The sequence below is a fragment of the Dama dama genome, chromosome 8, assembly GCF_033118175.1.
Source record: "Dama dama isolate Ldn47 chromosome 8, ASM3311817v1, whole genome shotgun sequence".
Taxonomy (NCBI): Eukaryota; Metazoa; Chordata; class Mammalia; order Artiodactyla; family Cervidae; genus Dama; species Dama dama.
The window spans coordinates 52,103,494-52,126,913 of NC_083688.1; positions in this window are offsets into that span (position 1 = coordinate 52,103,494).

The following is a 23,420-nucleotide window of genomic DNA, read 5'->3' on the forward strand; positions in this document are numbered from 1 at the left end:
TTACAAGGAGTCAGACACAACCAAGAGAGGGAATAATGATAAATAATCTCAATTACAATGGTTAAATAGCAAAATGCTGGCAAGAAGTTTGGTAACAATTGCGTCACTGAGGAATAGGTTTAACACATTGTATAGTAGAGATGTGAAAATATTTTAAGTTAATGCAGAATGACCATCTTTGTATTTAGAATGATCACATTGGACATGCTATCTTTAATACTCTCTGTAATTTTGAATGATCTTACCTTGCAGGAAAGTTAGACAAATCTTTTAAAAATAAATTAAAAAAAAATAAAAGTGACCAAATAGGATGAAAATTTAAACACGAAAGATTTCAGTTTCAATCACTCCTTTTTTTTTTTTTCTTTTCTCTAAAGGCAGCTGTCTATTCTGCACATTTAAGATCTGGTTTTAATAATTTGTTGTAGTAAGCAAAACAGAAGCAAGCCCTGGATATACATAAACTGGAAAGTCTACTAAGAGGCCCTTTTCACAATAGCTGTAAATTTAAGGGAGTACCTACTATTTCAGAGTAGAGAGTTCTGGAGGTAAAAAATGCTCCTTCACTCAGGATGTTGTTCTTAAAGTTGAGTTGATTTGGAGCAAGAAGAATGATGTGTTCTTGGGCAAATTTAAACCCTGATTTATGTCATCTCAAAGGTCCAAATAGCATCAATTTACTTTACAGTATCCCATACCTGGCACCGTTCCCAGGCACTTAAGAGAAGCTTATGCAAAGCATGAGGGATGAGGGATCATTATCTCAGATTTCAAGGAATTCACATGGATTCATTTTTTTAAATGGTTGGACAGAAAACATTCAAGAATACTCAAACATATTAAGTAACTAGGCCCCAAAGTGAAACTCATCAGAACCAACATATATAAAGACATCTGAAAAAGAAAACAGTAATATTGTTAGTTATTTTAAAAAGGGAAACAATGAAAATATCTGACAACAGAAAGGTTAAACTGTGGCTTATCCCTCAATGGACTGTATAAGCAAATAGAGGCAAGTCACTGAAAATATAGCACAGTTTCATTTATTTAAAGTTAACATAATTAAAAACATATATTGCTTTGCAATACATATAAGTTTGTAGCAAAATTTTAAAGAAACACATGGAAATGATAAAGCTCCAGTATGAAATAATCATACTTCTGGGGACAGGATTGGGGAGGAGAATGCATGGTGCTTGCTATGAGGTGAGCTCTTAGATGTGTATTGCATTACTCATTATACCATTATGTTTTTACTGGATGTTTAATGGTAAACGTGTAAAAAATATCCATGCATGAATGAAAAATTGAATAAAATTCACCTAGAAAGTGCCTTTCAGTTCAGTCGCTCAGTTGTGTCTGATTCTTTGCAACCCCATGAACCGAAGCACGTCAGACCTCCCTGTCCATCACCAACTCCCGGAGTTCACTCAAACTCATGTCCATTGAGTCGGCGATGCCATCCAACCATCCCATCCTCTGTCATCCCCTTCTCCTCCTGCTCTCAATCTTTCCCAGCATCAGGATCTTTTCAAATGAGTCAGCTCTTCACATCAGGTGGCCAAAGTACTGGAGTTTCAGCTTCAGCATCAGTCCTTCCAATGAACACCCAGGACTGATCTCCTTTAGGATGGACTGGTTGGATCTCCTTGTGTCCAAGGGGCTCTCAAGAGTCTTCTCCAACACCACAGTTCAAAAGCATCAATTCTTTGGCGCTCAGCTTTCTTTGTGGTCCAACTCTCACATCCATACATGACCACTGGAAAAACCACACTCTTGACCAGATGGACCTTTGTTGGCAAAGTAATGTCTCTGCTTTTTAATATGCTATCTAGGTCGGACACAACTTTCCTTTCAAGGAGTAAGTGTCTTTTAATTTCATGGCTGCAATCACCATCAGCAGTGATTTTGGAGCCCAGAAAAATAAATTCAGCCACTGTTCCCACTGTTTCCCCATCTATTTGCCATGAAGTGATGGGACCAGAAGCCATGATCTTAGTTTTCTGAATGTTGAGCTTTAAGCCAAATTTTTCACTCTCCTTTTTCACTTTCATCAAGAGGCTTTTTAGTTCTTCTTTGCTTTCTGCCATAAGGGTGGTGTCATCTGCATATCTGAGTTTATTGATATTTCTGCCAGCAATCTTGATTCCAGCTTGTGCTTCCTCCAGCCCAGCCTTTTTCATGATGTACTCTGCATATAAGTTAAATAAGGAGGGTGACAATATACAGCCTTGACATACTCCTTTTCCTATTTTGAACCAGTCTGTTGTTCCATGTCCAGTTCTAACTGTTGCTTCCTGACCTGCATACAGGTTTCTCAAGAGGCAGGTCAAGTATTCTTGTATTCCCATCTCTTTCAGAATTTTCCACAGTATATTGTGATCCACACAGGCAAAGGCTTTGGCATAGTCAATATAAAGAATTAACTATGATTCTTATATTTAAGTAAGTAATTATCTTATAATTCTGTATATTTAAGCTTAATACAATTTTATTGTATGGGAAGGTAAATGACGTCCCCATCTTAGCTATTAGTATACAAACTTTAGTTTCATAACAAAATGAGGGATTCAATGGTACACTTAAACTTAAGATCAACTTCTGAAATCCACCTGTGTAATGCACAGCATTTCTATATGCATAGAAATTTATTCATACATCATGTTGTATCACACATATGGACACATATATTACTCTATATATTTTACTGCTTAAATAATTAGGGGGGAATTGTTTTTTTCATCAGATGAACTTATTCCATAGAATATTGCACATGATAAGAGAGAATATATTCTCTTTTAAGTAGTTTTTTTTTTTTAATAAAATTTAGCTAATATTTACAAAGATCCCTTGGCCTACTTTTAAGATTAAGGATTTCTTTCTTTTCATATCCAAAAGTAGGCTTCAAACAGTTCCATACTTTTGGTTAAGTTCAGTATCAACCCCAAGATATATTTTACAGGGAAGGTTAGTCATAATTTCAAATATTTTTCACATTACATTTTTATATTAAGTATACATATTTGTTGTTACCATTCCATTTTCTTATGTTTATGTAGACTAAGAAAATAGCACTACAAATTATACAGTTTCTAATATTGACTAAACTACTGTTTATGTGTGCTTATATTAAGAGAAAAACAGTATTCTTATTAAGAGTTTCATTAATTACTACATTATGATGTGACCCTGTAGAAAGGATAGTTTCTGTTTATACATATTGGACATTCTGAACAAATTTTATTGATACTTGAGGTCTGGGCAAAAACCATCTCCTGAAAAGTAATTTATAACTAATTAGATAGAGAGAACTCCAGAGACATTTATCTCCTGAGTTGTGTACTTACATTTCAAGGTTGGCTGAAACTTAGGACCTTGAAGACATTCTGGGTTGTAAATAAGGAGACAATGAACATATTTATCTTTGCCATGGAGAGATTTATTTATATCCATGGAGATAAGAGTCAGAAACTAATATCTTTTCCATTATATTTCCAAGGAGACTCTTTTGGATGGGAGTGATACAGCATGTAAATAAGTGCCTAGATTCATTTCATTTAGGGTTCCTCACTAGCAATACAGACTCCATATAATGTGGCAAGACCTTTGTCTCCTTTTAAGTCACCTCATGAATAAGAATTGGGGAGAATGAAACCAGTAATCATTGTTTGCTGTAAATAAACAACAATGATCTACTCTGCTCTAGCAACTTATGTGGATATTCAACATAATATTAATAAATAGAGATGATACTATATATTTATAAACAATGGTAGATGAATAATAATCTAAATGTGGATTAGCTAATTAAAATGTTTCTTATTCATTAGTATATTCATATACTGAGGAATTGTACCGCTGAATTACTTGAGATGTAAGAATTCTGCTAATAAATTCCCTATGCTATGCTAAATCACTTCAGTTGTGTCCGACTCTGTGCGACCCCATAGATGGCAGCCCACCAGGCTCCTCCGTCCATGGGATTCTCCAGGCAAGAACACTGGAGTGGGTTGCCATTTCCTTCTCCAATAAAGTCCCTATACATGTGTCCTAACTTGGCAAACTATTGAACAAAGTTGTATATTCCTTCTCTTTCCACCTTTAGGTATATTGAACAGTCATATATTCTTTATTACTGCAAGACCTGAATTTTTGACTAAGTTAGAATGCAGTATGTTTCAAGAAAGGAAGCATTGGGTAACAAGAGTTAAATATTTGTGCATCCTGACCGTGGTTGCCTTCAAAAATACTTTTTTCAAAGAGCACCTATTAATATTTCTCTATCTAGTTTTCTGAAGACAATACTTGGGAATTATTATTTTACTTAGGAACATAGTGAATTCCCTTCAATGCTCAGCTTCATTTACTATCATTACCACCACAAAAAGGAGGTAAATAAAATATTTTTAAAGGTATTTAATTCACTTATTTTAGATTTTTCTTGTTTTTGTCAAAAAAAGACAAAACAATCCTTAAAGTGTGTGCCTAACAATAGAGTATCATAATTTTGAGAAAAAAAGAAAAAAACTAATAGTAATGCAAAAAGAAAGAGATGACTCTGTTATCATAGATGGAGACATCAACATGTCTGTATCAGAAATGGACAGATCAGGCAGGAAGAAAATCAGTAAGGACATAGTTGAAGTCAAAATACAATCAATCAATCAAATATAATTGGCATCTGTAGACCATGTCATTCAAAAACAGCAGAATACATATTCTTCTCAAACTCACAAGGACAAAAGATCATATCCTGGGCCATAAAACTTGAACAACTTTAAATAATAGAAATCATACAATATCTGCTTTCAGATCACAGTGGAACTAATCTAAAATATCAACAGAAATTTTAAAAGTTTTGGAAATAAAGATATAAACACAACTTACCAATATTTGGGGGGTGGAGTAAAAGCAGTGCTTAGAGGGAAATTATAGCAATGAATGCAAATATTGGAAGAAACCTATACAATCAATAAACTAATTTTCCAACTTAGGAAACTAGAAAAAAAAGTGCTAAGTAAAAGTTAAGTAAGCAGAAAGGAAGAATTTAGAATTAGTGCAGAAATCAATGAAATTTAAATAGAGAAATTCTATGAAATGAGTAGCTGATTCTTTGAAAAGATGAATAAAATCTATAAGCATTTATCAAGTCTAATTGTAGGTTATAAGAAATGACACAATAAAATCAGAAATGAAAGAAGGACCATCACAACAGATCTAATGGAACTTAAAGGGCTAATAAAGAAATACTATTTGCAATATGCTATGCCCACAAATTCAACATGGTAATAGAAAGGAATAAAAAGTATCCATATCAGAAAGACAGAGATACATTGTTTTCCTTTCCAGATAATATTGCTGCATTGTTGAAAACTCAGAGTAAGTTATAATAAAACTTATATAACTAATCACTGAATATACCAAGGTTGCAGGATACTAACAGAGTATATAAAATATCAATTATATTTCAATGTCTCATAACAAACAATCTGAAAATAAACATTTTAAAGTCACTTTATTTACTATAGAATTAGAAATTACACAATTCTCAGAGATAAATTTAACACTGAAAATGTGATTTTTATGTAATGGAAATTATAAAACTTTGCTAAGGAAAATTAAAGAAGATATAAATAAATAGAGATTTTTATGACTATGGACCAAAAGACTCAATATTATCAGACTATAAATACTGTTAACTGGATCAAATCTTAATCCAGAAAGCTTTCTTGGTAGAAACTGAAACTTACATGGAGATATAAAATATAGAATAGTAATGGATGGAAGAGCATTGAATGTCTTTAAATATAGATTTTTGATAGAGGTGTCAAGATAAATTGGGGCAAGAAGAGTATTTTAAACAAATAAACATGGAACAATTGGATATTCACAAGCATAACAAGTAACTTAGACTTTTTCCTCATCAAAAAAAGGTAGCTCAAAATGAACCATATTAATGTTAATAACTGTAAAAGCTAAAATCATAAAATTTCTATAAGAAGGCACAGGAGAAAATCATCAGGAGGTGGATTTGGGCAAAGAGTTTTACATATAACAACAAAATTAATCTCATAAAGAGAAAAAAACAACATGCAATTTGAATTTTATCAAAATTTTTAAAAACATGTGCTTCAAATGATGCCATTAATTAAAAAGAAAAAAGTAAACTATAAATTTGGAGAAAATACTTGAAAAGGACATATTTTAAAAAGGAATTTTCCTAAACTTACACAACACATACAGCTTAACAAAAACACAAATATAAGATGAAAAAACTTTGAAGCAATATTTCACCAAGTAAGATGCAGACATGAAAATATGTTAAATTTTGTTAGTCATTAGAGAAATACAAATTAAATTCACAATAAAGTAACATCACACATATACTAAAGTATGCAATTAATACAGACAAAATACAGATGATAAAGGGTGTTGGCAAGGAAGTGGAGAAGTTGGAAATATATAGAGCTAATGGGAATGTAAATGGTGCAACCAATTTGAAAAAGTTTGGTCATTTCCTTAAAAGTTAGACATAAACTTATTATACAATTCAGCATTTGCAGTCAGGAATTTATCCAAGAGAAATGAAACCATACATGTTTGTGAATGTGCAGAGCAGAATTATTCATAATAGCTACAAACTAAAAACAATCCAAATATCTCTCCATTGTTGAATGGACAAACAAAAATGAAGTAATTGCATATCATTTAAGATTTAAAAGCAGTTAAATATATGCTATGTTTTAGGATATAATATGAACAGTTCTCAAAACTATTATGTTACATTTGTTAATTTTAAGAATAAAATGGGTAAAAATTTTAGAGACATTAGGCTAGTTATGTTTTATTGGACACAAAAAGAAATGATCTATAAAAATATCTATAAAAGCAGTTTTACAACCAGAATTGAAAGAGACACATGTACTCCAATGTTCATTGCAGCACTGTTTACAACAGTCAGGACATGGAAGCAACCTAGATGTCCACCAGAAGATGAATGAATAAGAAAGATGTGGCACATACGCAGAATGGAATATTACTCAGCTATTAAAAACTATACATTTCAATCAGTTCTAGAAAGTGAAGAGGAACTAAAAAGCCTCTTGATGAAGGTGAAAGAGGAGAGTGAAAAAGTTGGCTTAAAGCTCAACATTCAGAAAACTAAGATCCTGGCATCTGGTCCCATCACCTCATGGGAAATAGATGGGGAGACAGTGGACACAGTGTCAGACTTCATTTTTCGGGCTCCAAAATCACTGCAGATGGTGACTGCAGCCATGAAATTAAAAGATGCTTACTCCTTGGAAGGAAAGTTATGACCAACCTAGATAGCATATGAAAAAGCAGAGACATTACTTTGTCAACAAAGGTCTGTCTAGTCAAGGCTATGGTTTTTCCAGTGGTCATGTATGGATGTGAGAGTTGGATGGTGAAGAAAGCTGAGTGCCAAAAAATTGATGCTTTTGAACTGTGGTGTTGGAGAAGACTCTTGAGAGTCCCTTGGACTGCAAGGAGATCCAACCAGTCCATCCTGAAGGAGATAAGTCCTGGGTGTTCATTGGAAGGACTGATGCTGAAGCTGAAACTCCAATACTTTGGTCGCCTCATGCAAAGAGTTGATTCATTGGAAAAGACCCTGATGCTGGGAGGGCTTGGGGGCGGGAGGAGAAGGGGACGACAGAGGATGAGATGGCTGGATGGCATCACCGACTCGATGGACATGAGTTTGAGTGAACTCTGGGAGTTGGTGATGGACAGGGAGGCCTGGCATGCTGCAATTCATGGGGTTGCAAAGAGTTGGACACAACTGAGTGACTGAACTGAGCTGAAATGAATGAGGTGGATTAAACTGGAGCCAATTATACAGAGTGAAGTAAGTCAGAAAGAAAAACACCAATATAGTATATTAACACATATATAAGGAATTTAGAAATATGGTAACAATGACCCTATATGCGAGACAGCAAAAGAGACACAGCGATAAAAAACAGATTTTTAGATTCTATGTGACAAGGCTAGGGTGGGATGATTTGAGGGAATAACATTGAAATATGTATATTAATGTATGTGAAATAGATTGCAGTCCAGGTTCGATGCATGAGACAAAGTGCTCAGGGCTGGGGCACTGGGATGACCCTGAGGGGTGGGATGGGGAGGGAGGTGGGAGGAGGGTTCAGGATGGGGACACATGTACATCCATGGCTGATTCATTTGAATGTATGGCAAAAACCACTACAATATTGTAAAGTAATTAGCCTCCAATTAAAATAAATAAATTAATTAAAAAATAATAATAGTACAAATAGTTTTCATATTAAAATATCTTAATTTTTTAAAGTAAGCTGGATAAAATATTTAAAAACAATCAATACCATTTGATTGTGGGCTTCCCAGATGGCACTAGTGGTAAAGAACCTATCTGTCAATACAAGAGACAAAAGAGACACGGGTTGGATTCCTGGGTCAGGAAGATCCCCTGGAAGAGGGCATGGCGACCCACTCCAGTATTCTTGCTGGAGAATCCTGTGGACAGAGGAGCCTGGCAGACCACAGTCCACAGGATCGCAGAGAGTCAGACACGGCTGAAGCAACTTAGCACACACACACCATTTGATTTTAGTTAATACTGTGGGTTAATATTTTGATCCTCCTAGGGGAAGATTTTGAAGTAAAGACTCTTTTAGGGTCTCACCTGAAAGAATACCTAAGTAATAGAATGTCAGAATTTCCAAGAATTCCTAAATAAGAAAATGTCAAAAATTTCCAGTAAATAAATAGTTAAATAACTATATAAATTAACGTCCAAATCAGGACATTTTAAATAATAAAATGGCACAGATTTAATAATTCTGTTGGGACAACAGATGTAAATGGGGACTGCAATGAATACTGGAATATGTTATGTTCATCCTAGTAAGGGAAGGAGACATGAATTTTCATAATTTGGGTATGAAATCTTTCTCTAGAAGTGAATTGTTCTGATTTGTTTGTCTGTGTCCTACATTAAAATTGCATTTTATCTTTGTATTTCCTTTCCTTTAAAGAAAGTGAAGTCTCTCAGTCATGTCTGACTCTTTGTGACCCCATAGACTGTAGCCTGTCAGGCTTCTCCATCCATGGGATTTTCCAGGCAAGAATATGGGAGTGGGTTGCCATTTCCTTCTCCAGGGGATCTTCCCAACACCGAGATCGAACAGGCAACATCAAAGAAGACATCACCCTTTAGTCTATCCTTTTGTCCAAGCACAGTAGGATAAATTAAGCTATAATTCTACAATTTCACTTAATAAATGTCAGAGGAATTTTTTTTTTTTTAAAGATACGTGATCCTCAAGTTATTTAACTGAAGGTCTCTAATGAGCACAACACTGGGCTTGCATACAAATCCTGGATAGTGTATATATATATTTTTATAATGAGAATTATTTTGAAAAAAATAAACTATTCTAACACAGGTATACTTAATTTTGTGATAATTTAGAGGCAAGGATGATTGCTCAGTAAATTGAAAATTAATGTATGACTTTGTAAGTATATATTTTATAGCTGGCATTTAGGGGTATATGCCCTTTAGCCTGTTTTTTTTCAGTTTCACAATTGTTTTTTATAAGGGGGCACAAAAACACACAGATACACAGAGCAAAAGAAATACATATACTTATACATAGGTTTAAATTAATGTAAATGAAATTTGTAAATAATTGTCATAATTTATCAGTGGTTTTATAAAATATTATAAAGTACATAATTTCAGTGCAGAAGATATAGAAATTTCTTTGTCATTTTTACATAGAATATTTAGATATATAGCTGAGTGACAGTAATAAGTCTAAATTATTACAAAATTATTGACTAAATAACTTCAAGCATTAAAATACTATAAAATAATTTAAATAGTACCTTTAAATATTTAGAGTTATTCTTGTGTATATAAAAGTGAAAAATATTAATTATGTTGATAGAAGATTGCTTTAATTAAAATCTCCCACACAGGGTCTGTCCCCATTTTTATACTAAATAGAAATTCTCACCTTACTAACCCTTGACTAGCTTGTAGGTTTTCTGGGATAATTAACTTACCCTGAGAAGATGAAACCACCAACTCTTTCCAGATTTTCAGAAAGAGAAGGAAGAATGAGCCCTTTTTAAAGCATTTATAAGCTGGATCAAGTCCATTCATTCAAGTAAGTGTTTGTCACACTCCTGCCCAGTGTAGCATTGCACTGGCGATTCCTGAATAGCTTAAATTTTTCCAGGAAATTCTTTCTTGGATAAATCTGTAGCTTGGAAAATGTTTTCATTAAAGCCACTAGATTACCAGTTTTCCAGTCACATTATTGCTGTTCTACTTATCAAATGTTGATTCCAAAAAATAAGCTGTCAATTGAAGTAGCTAGGCTACTGTATTGAGAATTGTTAGTCCACAATAGGTAATTTCTATAAATTACATCAACTTACCAAAATTTTGATAATTAGGCAACCTATGTCCTCAGTCACCTAGTTCTTGACCAAAGATGTCCATGGAACTCTGTTTAGCTGAAAATATAAAAAAAAAAAAAAATTTAAAAATGGTATTTTCAGTTCAGTTCCAATTATTATTCAACTATGATGAAAATTATACAAACTTTGATTTAGGAAAAGTAGATAAGAAAATTTTAGAGTATATAGTAGGATTTTGTGTCTCCAAATCACAATGAACCAAAGAAAATTCTTGACTGCCTACCCAAATTATTTTATACTCTGCCAAATGCAGCCATTTGTGGTTACACAAAACAAAAACTAATTATATTTCCAAATATCTAGAAAGATAGTTATCATTTACCAAGCAATAAACTAACTAGCATATTAAAAGCCTACAAGTAGGCTTTGAGATATATGTCAGACAATACACATAGTAAGAAGCACTGTCATATCTTCAAGAAACTCCAGACTTGTGGGGAAGAGAATCTCAAACACACACATATATGTACAGAAGATGGAACAGTGTCATAAATACTTCTGGTTTACTGAAAACACACAACTTAATCTTAGCTATAGAGGAACCACAATTAAATATGTTTTATCAGATGCTAAAGTATCTGGGAAAAGTATATTTTTTGAACATCTGTTGTGACATTTATTATGCATATAAGATAATAATTATTGTTATTGATAATTATATTATAATGTCATATAATTATTATTACCATTATCATCACTATATACAGTAGGTATATGTGAGTTCCACTGCTAAAATGGCACTGAAAGGAGCTCTGTGAAATTAAATCTTCAAAGAAACTGCTGAAAAGGGAAAACAAAAATTTAAAACCTTTGGAAATGGATCTCAGAGCATACAGTAAGTGAAGAAACATTTATTCATACTTTGTTAGAACAATGATAATCTAAGGCACTCGAATCATGATACCCTTTCCCCCTACCATACCAATATAACAGGAACTTCATTCCAGGTGAGTATAGCCAAGAACACAGTATTCCTTATGCCCCAAGCTCCTAGTGGTGGAATATGGAATGTCCTTGGGAGGGACTGAATATGAGCGATTCTCATCCTGTGCGCCCAGCCCTACCGCTCTGTCCTGTTCCTTTGTGCAGAGACTAAGTTCCAGTACTGCGTCTGAGAAGGTGAGAATACAGAGGCTCCACTGCCATCACGGGACACTGAAAACACTAGCATTCTCATTGCTTTCTCCCCGGCCTATTCATAGGATATAGTTTCCACTTTAGAGAACACATGCCAAGAAGAGACCTCCACCACCAGCCGACTGCTCAGCCTCTAAGGCAGGAAGGTCATTCAGGGAGAAATATGTCACTCTGGAGCCATGGCTAACAGATTTTCTTTTCAGGGTATGCTGTTGTTGCTGCCATTGTCGCTTAGTTGCTGAGTCACGTCTGACTCTTTTGCAACCCCACGGACTGTAGCCTGCCGGGGTCCTCTGTCCATGGGATTTCCCAGGTAAGAATATCGGAGTGGGTTTACATTTCCTTCTCCACAGGATCTTCCTGACATAGGGATCAAACCTGAATCTCCTGCATTGGCAGGTGGATTCCTGAGCCACCAGGAAGAAAACAGAGAGTTCCAAAGTTCTTCCTGAAGACTTTTCTTTGAAATAGAATACGGTAAACTTCATGCCTAAGGATGCTTTGAAAAATAATAAAGCAATTAAAAGAAGACTGGCAGCTTATCAGTGACATAAAGTATAGACCAATATGTTTTACCAGAATAACCAGAAAGAGACAGCCAAGAAGAGTTCTCGTGGAGGCAGATCAAACCTCAAACACTGAATTCCTAAACAACTCTGTAAAGGACCTGAGATTTAATCAAATCAGTGTGTGGCACAATTTATGCTCTGGGGAATTATTGAAAACAGTACATCGATAAGCAAACAATTAGTAGAGCTTTATAGTAGCGCTGTCAGCGAAAAAGAGACAAAGAGAACACTACTAAACCACGGCCATGACACCTGCCTTGTGCACATGCCAACAGGGACAATGTCAGGATCTTTGCATGTAGGGAAAATGGGCTTCACTAAAACAATTCAGCTGGTTACTAAACAAATAAACAAATTGCAAATGACAGGTACCCAGAGTTGTTACAATAAATTAACTAAAATTCCCAGTTTAAAAAAAAAAATATGCACATAATTGAGAAAATATGACCCATAGAGAGGAGTGAAACAGGCAATAACAAGAGGCTGGGAGATCAATCACATATCAGATTTAACACTGATAGCTTATGGTGAACAGTGTCAGATTTGTGATCTCCAAAGAAGATTTAACTTCGGGACCAGGGGCCAGGCTTGATCACTCAAGAGTTTTTGTATAGCAGAGTTTTATTAAAGTACAAAAAGGGACAGAGAAAGCTTCTGACATAGACATCAGAAGGGGGATGGAGAGTGCCCCCCTCGCTAATCTGTAGCAATATACTTTTATATTAGTTATATAAAAGTATGTGTTCATTGGAAGGACTGATGCTGAAGCTGAAACTCCAATACTTTGGCCACCTCATGCAAAGAGTTGATTCATTGGAAAAGACCCTGATGCTGGGAGGGATTGGGGGCAGGAGGAGAAGGGGACGACTGAGGATGAGACGGCTGGATGGCATCACTGACTCGATGGACATGAGCTTGAGTAAACTCCGGGAGTTGGTGATGGACAGGGAGGCCTGGCGTGCTGCGATTCATGGGGTCGCAAAGAGCTGGAGACAACTGAGTGACTGAAATGAACTGAACTGATATATATGTTTTAATTAATATATACTTTTTAATTAATTATTACAATAAATCAAAAAAATGTCTCAAGTTTGTGAAACTTTTACCAGACCCACTCCCACAATTTACATTCTAAGATATCAGGATTAGTCAGAAGATTTTTAGGAAGGAGAAACTGTCCTCAAGCAGGATACATTGTTGTTGTATAATCCCTAGTACAGAGTTTAAACTGAGTTGTTTGTTGTGTAATCATCAGTTCCAGACTTAAAGGAAAAAAAAAAAATTATGTGACTAAAGGATGCAGAAAAAAAAGTTTGTCCTTTCCTCCTCCTTGAGAACGCCAGACCCTTATCTCCTCCTCGGGGGATCCCGGACTTCTTATCAACCTGACTAGGAACTGACTCTCTAAACACAAAGAGACTGAGTAGGGCTAATTAGCCATTATAAATATTTTCAAAGAATAAATAAAACCATGGTTAAACAAGTGAATGAAGCTATGAAGGCAGTGTTATAGCAAATGCAGAATATAAATGCAGAGGAAAAAAAATGTTTGAAAAAATGAACCAAATAGAAATTCAGGAGTTAAGAATTACAATAATTGAAATAAAAAATACACTAGAAGGAATCAGCAGAAGTAAGAATTAGCAAACCTGAAGAAAGAAAAGTAGAACAGATTATGGATTCTGAAGAAAAGAGTGAAAAAAATAAAAGCAAAGCAAAGAGAAATATGTGACATCATTAAGCACATATTAAGCACACCCAAGAAGGATATACAAAAACTAAAAACTTTTAATGAGAAATACAAAAATTATATAAATAAAATAATTCCAATTACCACAGTATCAAAAAGGATAAAATTTAAATTCTACAAAAGTGTAAAAGTTATACTTTTTGAAAACTAAGAAATGTCACTGATACAAATTAAAGGAGACCTAAGTTAAAGGAAATCTGCAACATGTTTATAAATCAGAAGACATAATTTTGAAATTGTTAAAATGAAAATAATCCCCAAAGTTATCTGCAAATTCAGCACAACCTCTATTATTTTCCCAGTTGCTTTCTTTAAAGAAATTGACAAGCTGATTATTAAAATTATGGGCTTACTCAAGGGAGTTAGAAAAGTGAAAACAGTCGAAGGAATACAAAGTTGTGTGACACACATCTTGATTTCAAAGTTGCCACAAAGCAATAGTAATCAAAACAGTGTGGGGCTGGTATGAGGTTAACCATATAGATCAGTGGAATAGAACTGAGAATACAGAGAAGCTCTTCTGTTTATGGTCAACTGAACCATAATAACTATGTCAATATAAGTGATGGGGGAAATTACTTTAACAAATGTTGCTAGGACAACTGGATAGCTAGATGCAAAAGAGTGAAGCTGGATACCTACTTCACAACGTATACAAAAGTTAAATGGATGAAAGCATGAACGTTAGAGCTAAAGTTATACAAGTGTTAGAAAGGTGGTGGTGTCTCGTGTGACACTGAATTAATTCTCACAACAACACAGGATTATGAGAGACAGAGCAACTCCCCAAGAAAAACGCTGAGTGAATATTTATTGAGAACTTGGAATTCAATAACAGGGCTCAGCAAAGCGATAATAAGGCTTTGAAGATAAGGAAGTTTGCTCTGCATGCAGAACAACATCTGTTGAAGCTGACGTGTCCGCCAAGGTATCTGCCTTAAGAGCATGAGAAATAGCATATAAGGAAAGGGTAAGACAGAACAGTCTCCAGAAAACAGGGCCTTGAGAAAGTAGCAACATTTAAATTCCCACAAACATAAGGGTGATTTTGGGTTTGACAATGTCTTCTTACATCAAAAGCACAAGCATACAAAAAAAGAAATTATTTCATCACAATCAAAAACTTGTGTGACTTAAAGGACATGACACTTCCATGAAAAGAAAACCAATACATGAAACGGGAGAAAATATTTTCAAATCATATAGCTCATAATGGACTTCCACCTTGCATATTACTTTGGTCACCTGATGCAAAGAGCCCATTCATTGGGAAAAACCCTGATGCTGAGAAGCATTGAAGGTAGGAGGAGAAGGGGACAACAGAAGACTCGATGGTTGGATGGCATCACCGACTCAATGGACATGAGTATGAGCAAGCTCCAGGAGATGGTGGAGTCTGGCACGCTGCCGTCCATGGGGTCGCAAAGAGTCAGACATAACTGAGTGACTGAAAAAAACAACCACAACATCAACCTAGCATGCATAATGAACTCTTACAATGGAATAATAGAAAGACAAATGGCATCATCATCAAATGGACGAAGGAACTGAACTGGCGTCTTTACAGAAGATATGCGAACGGCACTAAACGCACATACGGCTGTGGACCCCGTCAGTCATCGGGGGTGCAGATCACAGGGCGGTTAAACATCGCTCCACATCCCTCCTCTAGGGGGGCTGTGGCCAAAGTACAGACGACAGTCTTGAATGCATAAAGACATGGGAATACCGCAACTTTCATCCACTGCAGGTGAGAGTGCAAAATGGTTCAGACCCTTCCCAAACAGGCTGGCAGAAAGTCAAAATGTTAGAAATAGTTAATTTTTTAACCAAGTAATTTCACTTCTAAGTTTATACCCTTGATAAATGAGAACATATGATCCACACAAAAACATGACTCTTCATAGCAGCATTACTCAAGTAGCCAAAAGTTAGATAAATCAAAAGTCCATCAACTGATGAATGGATAAATAAAATGTGATAATCACACAAAGAAATAATAGTCATAAAACAGATGAAGTACTGAAATATGCTACAACGTGAATAGATCTTGAAAACAAAAGTGAAATGACTATATATGTTTTATAATTTTATTTATATGAAATATCCAGAATAGGCAAATCAAGACAGATAAAAAGTAGATTAGTAGATCAGGGGGCTTTCCTGATAGCTCAGTTGGTAAAGAATCTACCTGCAATACAGGAGACCCCAGTTCGATCCCTGGGTTGGGAAGATCCCCTGGAGAAGGAAAAGGCTACCCACTCCAGTATTCTGGCCTGGAGAATTCCATGGACTATATAGTCCATGGGGTCGCAAAAAGTCAGACAGGACTGAACAGCTTTCACTTTCACCAAGCACTGTAGGGAATGGGGAATTGAGCATGGTAGCTAAATAAGCAGTTTACTTTGGGGTGAGGAAAATATTCTAAGATTCATACAGTAATGGTTGCACAACTCTGATTATAGTAAAAAACCATTTGGCTGCACACATTGAGTGAATATTATCATATGTAAATTATATCAATAAATCTGTTACAAAAGAAAAGTAGGTAAATGGGACATTGCCTGACAGATATGATTGTTTTTGTATGCACCAATTTGCACGGAAAATTTCATTTTCTCCGCCACTATCAGGTATATTTACAAGGACTAGTATTTGTTAAGATATAATCAGTGTTTGGCACGTAGTTTTAATATTTTTCAAAAGGATGAGACACATTATATAAAACATGAAATTTAAGGCATTGTTAGGTAGCATATCAAAAAGTATAAAATGTTTAATAATCTTAGATACTAACTTTCAAAAATCATCTGACATAATTGGTAACAGCAGGAAATAAGCAAAGGTTTCTTGGTTAAATCTTTAGCAAATTAATACAAGAAATAAAATAATTTATAGATAATTATTTTTAATAGCTTATTCTGAAACACTAAAATCAGAACTCAGCCATACTAAGGAAGTGAAGTTCACGCAAATGTGGATAGAATGAGAGAATAAGGAGGCAAAATATTATTTTATTATTAAATATATTAGGTCATTGGGCCTGTGGAGAATTATAAAAATTGCACTTGGGACAAAAAGTAAATAAATTATGAAAAAAAGAAAGGATGGTCTTTGATGAAAGAATAAAATTTCTGTACACTGAAGCAGTATAGTTGAAAGTGGTTATATTTTATTTTTATTACAGCTTTCACATAAGGTGTTGGTGTCAATAATCTGCTGGCAAAAATGATTGATAAGTAATATGCACAAATACTTTTTACAAAGAAAAAATAAGTCACTTATATTGAAGCAATATTTGTAGAATAGATTCATTAAGTTTCTTTATCAACAGAAAAACAGTGTGTATAATTAGGGTAATTTATAGCTCTGAGATCAGCTATTTAAAAAAAATGCTGTTACAGGTTTATACTTAAAGAAATCTAGTCCCAAAATTTCTTGTGGTTTATGCAATTCTGACCCTTTGGAATTAGGTTTCTAAACTTAGTTTGTGTTTTTAACATCATTAAAGAGCTTTTTTTGGTATCTTGTTAAGGAATTATCTTTCTCGGCATGTTTAATAACATATTAATATCTGATATTCAGGAAAACATTCACAGTAAACTAATTTTAAATTCTGAGAAAGTGTTTATCAAAGGAACAAATAGTCAATTAAAATTATTTTCTATATTAATGTGTGTTTTTTTTAATTTTTCCTGGATAATTAAGCAGAAAGTGTTTTGAGTTAGAGTAGCAGTGAGGCAAGCATTAAGACTGCTTGAGTGTTTTTTTTATCTAAGCAATTCACATAAGAATCTTAAAAGTTCTTGCTTCACTTTGCTACTTTAAATTATTAGCAGAACAATTTTAATTTTATTAAAATTATTAAAAATAGAGTCACACAACTCAATTGTAGATTCTCTATTATTGCCTACTCATTATTAGTCTTCAACTATTTGGAATCTAGCAACTGGACATAAATATTCAAGTTCTGTCATCAAATAGTCATATAAGGTGAGTTTCAACTACTGTATGCTTTAAGGAGAATACTTCTGAAATCCATGACTTTTGAAAGTTGATTTTAGGAGGGAAGAAAAGAAAGATAACAATCATTTTTAACCATGGCTTATAATGTTTTGCAGGACAGTTTGTTGTGGAAACAGCAAAGGCAAGGAGTTTGCCTTTTAGAATAATTTCACATTCGGTTAGCTAAAGTCATTATACCTGAAGACAGGAAATACATTGATAATATAGAAGATCAAAGGCATAATCTAATGACTGAAGGAAACTGACCATAAAGCTTAGGAGAATGCTCTTTTAATTATGTAGAATAGAATGATAAGTTCTTTTCCCTCCAAAATATATTCATTGGCATATGAGTTCAATTCATATAGCATATTTTAAAATAATCAACTTGAAATAATATTTTAACCCCTGAAATCCAACATCTAATTAAAGACACCTTGAAAAGATTTTTTTTTAATGAAATGTAAAGCATCACAGACTATTAATGGTATGTCACTATGCAAATATTACAAAAACAGCTCTACTGTTTATAGGTATTTACTGTACACAATATTTGCAACATCAACATGTTAAATTTTAAAAACTGCTTCCCACCTGTTATCTATTTTGCTCTTTTGTAAAATTTGTTTTTAAACATAGTTCTGTGATAAGATCTAAAACACACAGATTGAACAGAACTAATATTTGCATCTTTCACAAATTTCAGGTTTTAAAAATAGTGTAAACTGAACTGATATATAAAATATTAGAAAACATACTTTGAAAGTTTGAATTCAAATACTTCTGATCATATATTCCAGGTAAATTAAGGGAAAAAAAATCATGAAGTCTATTTTCTCAAATGTTTACATCACTTAAAGTTGGACTTCTTTGGGCAATGCATCAACTCCTTTTTTTTTAAAGCTTATGTGCATTTTTTATTATTTAAAAATTTTTCCCAAGCTTTATTGAGTTATATTGACAAATAAAAATTGAATATATTCAGGATCCATAACATGCTTTTCTTAAAGGGTATACATCATAATAATATTTTAGTTCTTTTTTTCTAAGTTTATTTTTAATTGAAGGATAATTGCTTAGAATATTGCTTTGGTTTGGGCCACACAGCAACATGAATTAGCTGTAGGTACACATATGTCCCCTCCCTCCTGAACCTCCATTCCACGTCCCACCTTTCCCACTAGCACAATAATTTAATAAACCTATATACTCTAAAAAGATTTCCATATTCTAGTTAATTAACACATCCCTGGGTGGTGTTACTGGTAAAGAACCTGCCTGCCAATGACATGGTTCACTCCCTCGAGAGATGTGGGTTCCATCCCTGGGTTTGGAAGATCCCCTTGAGGAGGGCGTGGCCACCCACTCCAGTATTCTTGCCTGGAGAATCCCATCGCCAGAGGAGCCTGGCAGGCTACATTCCACAGGGTCGCAGAGGGTCAGATACAACTGAAGTGACTTAGCATGCCTGCACAACTTCACATACTTTCTCTTTTTTAAACTTATTTTTATTTATTTTATTTTTTTACATTTTTAGAAATTTTTATTGGAGTATAGCTGCTTTATAATGTTGTGTCAGCTTCTGCTATAAAGCAAAGTGAAAATATATGCCTATATCCACTCTTTATTAATCCCCTTACAAATTAGATCACCACAGAGTACTGAGAAAAGTTCCCTGTGCCCTGCAGTAAGTTGTCATTAGTTATCTATTCCATACATAGAAGTGCATATGTGTCAATTCAAATCTCCCAGTTTATCCTGCCTATATTTCCTATTTGGTATCTATAAAGTTGTTCTCTACAACTGTGTTTCCATTTCTGCTTTGAAAGTAAGTTTACCTGTACCATTTTTCTAGATTCCAATATAAGCAATATTATATTTTTCTCTTTCTGTCTTACTTCAGTCTGTCTGACAGTTTTTATGTCTATCCATGCCTCTTCAAATGGCACTATTCTGTTCCTTTTCATGGTTGAGTAATATTCCATTGTATATATGTGCCACATTGAAGATGCATCAACACGTTTAGATTACAATATGACTGTAATAAAGTTTAGAAAGAAAAACAACCCTGGTGAATATGTGTATATTTCCCATATTTGATCTACTAATGAATTATATTGATATTCCAAATTTATGGTAATTAACATAGGTGATCACCAAGTGAAAACATAACATTCATCGTTGTTCTAGTTCTAAAACAAAATTATTATGTGGGAAAAGTTATCTTTAGTCATTCCTGAAATATGTTTTTGTTTCTGTTTTTTGTTCTAAAGATAAAATGTTTACATTTATTTAGTAAATATCACTAATGATATCTATATCTATTTGCTTTTCTTTGTTAACCTATGAAAAGTGTAGCCTAAATTCAGTGTCATTATATTCTTAATAAATTTAGATCTAAAACATCATACCTTGGAAATAATAGCTTTCCATTCTAGCCTTGAAAATACAATATTCCTACTAGGATTAAAGGAATGAGGATATTTCCTACAGCAGGTAAATAAGGCATGGAAAGGGTGAAGAATAACAGAAGAGGACATTTTATAAGATAAATCAGTTTCCTTCTCAGTATTCCTCAATTATTGTAGGAAGACTGTCATCACCAAAAGCTACTACAGCTTTGGCTCCCTGCACTTTAGAATTTGAATATTTGTCACTTAAATATATATCAAGATAACAAGTGGTCACATTTTCAGTACATAAACATTAAAATGGGAGGGTCAGAAGAAATAATGAACTTTGAAGATAAGTAGAAATTACTTGTCTGAATGCAAACTTAAAAAAATAAAATGTAGAGAGTCTCAGGAATGTGATATTATCTTAAAGATGTAATGTTTATCTTATGCCCAGGAGAGGAGAAAATGGGAGAGGTTGAAAATATCCTTGAAATAATGGCTGAAAATCCCCAAATTGGCAAAAAGACAGAAACCCACAGATTCAAGAATAGAAAACCCAAGAACATCATCCACCAACAGGCTATAACTGACTTTTATAGAACACTCCATAAAGAGACAACATAATATATACAGTTTTGAAGTGCTCATAGGTATATAACAAGATACTTCCTACCGTAGACCAGAAAACAAATCCTAAAAAGTGTAAAAGAATTGTATTTATACAGAGTGTGTCTCTGACCACGGTGGAATCCAACTAAAATATCAATTCATAAATTTAAAAGGAACATTTTCAAACATTTGGAAACTGAAATGCATACTTTTAAAGAATACATGGATCAAAGAAGAATTCTCAATGGATATTAAATAAAAATGCATTGAACTGAATAATAGAGGTGATGGTATTTTGTTATTATTTTTCCTCCCTCTTAGCTTCCCTCTTCTCCAAAACAGTGAATCTGGCAGAACTCCACATGCTGTGACTTGAGCAGTGTGGACACTCTTCAGAAGCAAGTACCTGCATTATGCCACAGTCAAGATGTTGCCAAGCCTGCCAATGCCTCCAACTGGCCTGGGAGAAATCCAGCTGTGTAGCTTAGATGTGAGCACAGGAAATGTTTAAGAAAGAACACTTTTCAGACTGAAAATCATCTTGTTAAACTACTTTCTTATGCAGAGAGCTTAGGAGAAGTAGTTCTTTATGGAAATATTTTTTTAATTTATTGTAAGTATTCAATTTGTGACATTTCAAGCAAGTTTTAATATTGATATTATTTGTTTTATCACTGTCTTATGTATATATATATATATATATATATATGAATATATATAGACATACACATATGTCTTTATATAGAGGAAAATTCTGTGAACTGAATGTGTCCATGTGAAATTCATATGTTGAAAGCTAATACCTAATATTTGAAGATGGAGCTTATAGGAGTTAATTAGGTCTGAAGGTGGAGCTCTCATGAATGTGATTAATGCTCTTGTAAGAAGAGGACAAAGAATAATTCACTTTCCACCCTGTTAGGATACAAACAGAAGTTAGTGGTCTGCAACCTACAAAGGGTTCTCACCAGAACCTGACCATGCTGGTGCATGTCCAGTCTCTTATTATTTACAGGAAGTAAATTTCTGGTGTTGTCAAGCCACGAAGACTACAGTATTTCACTGTAGAAGCCCAAACTGACTAAGACAAGGGACATATTCCCTTTGCAAAATATAGAAAACTAAGTAAGACTTTAAAATTGTCCTGAAGAAAATAATCATTTGTACTCAGGAGAATACAAAATTCATGCTATACTTTTGATTTTTGGATTCATTTTTAACTGTAAAATAATATAGCATCAACAATTGAGTCTACTCATTACAATTTTTCAAATACATAAAGTAATGAGTTCAAAAGTTTGAAGTTGCCTGAGGTTTCCAATCTACAATCATTCTATTAAGTGAATTTATATAAGTTTTAGAGTGATAGTTATATTTGAAGCTAAAATCTAAATCAAATATATTTCTCAAATCATTATGTTTCAAAAATTAAAGAAAATATTGGAAGGAAGGTAATTTTGACCATTGTAAAACAAGCACTAGGAAAAAATACAAAATCATACTCAAGTTTGCATGCATGCATGCTAAGGCGCTTCAGTCCTGCCCGATTCTGTGTGACCCTATGGACTGTAGCCCGCCAGGCTTCTCTGTCCATGAGATTCTCCAGACAAGGATATCGGAGTGGGTTGCCATGGCATCCTCCAGGGGATCTTCCCAACCCAGGAATCGAACCCATTCCTGCCTGCATTGCAGGCAGATTCTTTACTGCTGAGCCACCAGGGAAGCCCACTTATAAATTTACCACTTATATAAAACAATTTAAATAGATAGAAAGAAAAGGAGTTTGTTGCATTCTAATGTAAAAATGTTTGAGATTGTAAAATGAGAAAAAAAAAGCAACAAAATAATAAAAACTATTAGATTGCTTTTCACTGAAAATGGAAATATAAAATGTATTAGAATAAAATATCTAATATTGTTTTCAGTAACTGGAATATGTCAATTATTTCAAAAAAATAAATATATCACATATGAAATAATAAAACATTATATATTATCTCTGTGTTCAATATGTATATCAATCCTTCCTGAAATTGTATTAATATGGGGGATAACTACTGCTCATTGCTTCTTTAAATTGAGGTTATTCAATTATCAGTTCTTTCTCTTACATGGAATTCTTTGTATTTTCCCCCAAAAGTAAATTTGTCGATATTCTTTTTTAGAACTACACATGTGATTTTTGAAATTCTGTGAAATGTCAACTCTTTTAATTTAATCCAGTTTCTATTCTAGTGAGTGTGACCGAGATTTTTACACACTAAAATTACTTTATAGCGGCAGGTTCCACTCCTAAACTAAGGGTTTTCATTACACAAAGGTTCTCCCCTACCTGCCATCTTTAGGGGATCAAATATGTGCTCTATGCTAAAATTTGATACTTGTTGCTCTAAAAAATAAAACAATAGCTATTGGAGATTTTGAAATTATAAATATATATAGAAATGCTCATGT